The sequence below is a fragment of the Macaca nemestrina genome, chromosome 11, assembly GCF_043159975.1.
Source record: "Macaca nemestrina isolate mMacNem1 chromosome 11, mMacNem.hap1, whole genome shotgun sequence".
In the NCBI taxonomy this organism is placed as follows: Eukaryota; Metazoa; Chordata; class Mammalia; order Primates; family Cercopithecidae; genus Macaca; species Macaca nemestrina.
Window position 1 is genome coordinate 51,155,756 of NC_092135.1, and position 3,478 is coordinate 51,159,233.

Consider the following 3,478-nt stretch of genomic DNA (forward strand, 5'->3'; position numbering starts at 1 on the left):
GCACCATTTATTGAATAGAATATCCTTTCCCCACTGCTTACTTTTGTTGCTTTGTCAAAGTTCAGATGGTTGTAGGTGTGAAGCTTTAATTCTGTTTTTTCTATTCTGTCCCATTCACCTATGTGTCTGTTTGTACCTGCCAACTGCCATTTTTGGTTACTGTAGCCTTATAGTATAGTTTGAAGTCAGGTAATGTGATGTCTCTGGCTTTGTTCCTTTTGCTTAGGATTGCTTTGGCTACTCAGGCTCTTTTTTGGTTCCATATGAGTTTTAGAATAGCTTTTTCTAGTTCTGTGAAAAATGATATTGGTAGTTTGACAGGAATAGCATTGGATTTGTAGACTTATTTGGGCAGTATGGCCATTTTCATGATATTAATTCTTCCAATCAAATATCCTCCATTTGTTTGTGTCATCTCTGATTTCTTTTCAGCAGTGTTTTGTAGTTCTCCTTGTAAAGATCTATCACCTCCTAGGTCAGATGTATTCCTAGATATTTTAATTTTTTGTGTGTTTTAAATGGGATTGCATTCTTGTTTTGACTCTAAGCTTGAACATTATTAATATATAGAAATGCTACTGATTTTTGTACATTGATTTTTTTTTTATCCTGAAACTTTCTTTATCGAAGTTGTTTATCAATCCCAAGAGCCTTTCAGTGGAGTCTTTGGGAGTTTTCTAGGTGTAGAATCATATCATTCACAAGGAGAGATTGTTTGACATCTTCATTTCCCATATGTATGCCTTTTATTTGTTTCTCTTAACTGATTGCTCTGCCTAGCCCTTCCAGTACTATGTTGGATAACAGTAGTGATAGTGGGCGTTCTTGTCTTCTTCCAGTTCTCAAGGGAATGCTTTCAACTTTTGCCTATTAAGTATGATGTTGGCTGTGGGTTTGTCATAGATGGCTCTTATTATTTTGAGATATGTTCCTTCAATGACTAGTTTGTTGATGGTTTTTATCATTCAGGAATATTCAGTTATAGTGAAAGCTTTTTCCATGTCTATGGAGATGATAATAGGGTTTTGGTTTTTAACTCTATATGTTGAATCACATTTATTGATTTGCATATATTGAACCAACTTTGCACCCCAGAAGTGAACCCTACATGATCATGTTGAAATAGCTTTTCAAATTGCTGTTAAATTCAGTGTGCTAATATTTTGTTGAAGATTTTTATATCTATGTTCATCAGGGATATTGGCCTATAGTTTTTTTTTTCAAAACTTACCTTTGCCAAGTTTTGGTATTAGATTAATGCTGGCTTCATAGAATGAATTAGGGAGGAGTACCACCTCCTTGATTTTTGGGATACTTTCAGTAGAACTGGTACCAGCTCCTCATTGTACACCTAGTAGAATTCACCTGTGAGTTCATCTGGTCTGGGAATTTTCTTGATTGGTAGGTGTAATAGGGTTCTCTAGAGGGACAGAACTATTAGGCTATATACACACATATATATATGTGTGTGTGTGTGTGTGTGTGTGTGTGTATATATGTATGTATTTATTAACTTACATGATCACAAGGTCCCACAATAGACTGTCTGCAGACTGAGGAGCAAGGAGAGCTAGTCTGAGCCCCGAAACTGGAGAACTTGGGGTCCGATGTTTGAGGGCAGGAAGCATCCAGCACAGGAGAAAGACGTAGTCTGGGATGCTAGGCCAGTCTTTCCTTTTCACGTTTTTTTTGCCTGCTTTATATTTCCTGGCAGCTGATTAGACTGCACCCACCAGATTAAGGGTGGATCTACCTTCCCCAGCCCATGGTCTCAAATGTTAATCTCTTTTGGCAACACCCTCACAGACACACCCAGGATCAATACTCTGTATCCTTCAATCTAATCAAATTGACACTCAGTATTAAACATCACAGTATTTTTATTACTGATTCAATTTCAGTACTCAATATTGGCCTGTTTAGTATTTCGATTTCTTCCTGTTTCAATCTTGGGAGATTATGTGTTTCCAGGAATTTATCTATTTACTCTAAATTTTTATAGTTTGTGTGCATAGAAGTGTTCATAATAGTCTCTGAGAAGGTTTCATATTTCTATATTTCTGTGGGTTTGGTTGTAATGTCACTTTTGCCATTACTGCTTGTGTTTGTTTGGATTTTCTGTCTGTTTTTTCTTTGTTAATCTTGTTTGTCCTTTAAATTTTTTTTTGCATTGATTCTTTGTATGAAACTTTGGATCTCAATTTCATTCAGTTCTGCTCTGATTTTAGTTATTTATTTTCTTCTGCTAGCTTTGGGGTTAGCTTGTTCTTGTTTTTCTGCTTCCTCTAGATGTGATGTTAGATGGCTAAAATAAGATCTAACTTTTTGAGGTAGGCCTTTAGCACTATAAACTTTCCTCTTAACACTGATTTTTCTGCATCCCAGATATTGTAATATGCTGTATATTGGTTTTCACTTATTTCAAAGAATTTCTTTATTTCTGGTTAATTTTTTTTCCCCAAAAATCATTCAGGAGCTAGTTGTTTAATTCCTATGTATTTGTGTGTTTATGGGGTTATTCTTGATATTGATTTCTATTTTCATCCTACTGTGGCCTGAGAGTATTGTGTTTTTTTTTCTTTTCTTTCCCTTTCCCCCTTCCTTCAGGTGTGCAACAATTGGGAATGCTGAGTAAGGCTTTGCTTCTATATTCCTATGCACTTCTGTTGGAAGGTAAGATGTGATGACTCAGGCTGCTGATCCAGGTGAGCTGGTGGTGTGAGATCTAGAAATCTGCCTGGGCATGGAGTGGAGAGGGCTTTGTTGCACAATGATCTATATCCAGTAAGAGTGGGGCACCTCAGGCTGCTGAACCCAATGCATGGGTGCTCGGAATGTCTGGAGATCTGCTTTAGGGTGAAGCAAAGACAGCCCTGATGTACCACAATCAAAGGGGAACAGGCTGGGACACCCATCAATGGCACATGCAGGCTGGTTCCAGGTCACTAAATTGGCTCTGGTTGTCTCACTGCCTAGGAGACACTGCAGCTACAGCAGTTCTCCTCCCACCCCAGGCTTGTAATAGGGAAGAGCACAATTCCTGCCTCTAGTGCTAAGATGCTTTCCACAGTTAGGGCTATGGAGGTCCCTACCCTGCTCCAGAGCAGGTGCTCCAGTCCCTGTCCAGAGATTAAAATGCCTGTGTGGCCACGCTGCCAGATTGACACAGAGTGGCTGACTGTATGCACCTAGAGTAAAAATAATATTCTGCTCTCAGTCCCGGATTGGGAAAAGTATCTGAAGCTTTACCCAGTGTTTTTCCCTCACAGAATGTTGTTCAAGCCTTTTCCCAAGACAGCTCCAGGGTTTGGGGAAAATAAAGTGCTTTCCCTCGGCCTGGGCCCTTGGATCCCAACTGGAAGGGTGAGTCACAGAGCGACGTGCTCTGCCTTTCTCATGTATTAGGACTTTACTCATTTTCTTAGCCATATGCCATCACAAGGGCTGTTTGCTGGCATTCTCATTTTTTGGGTCAATG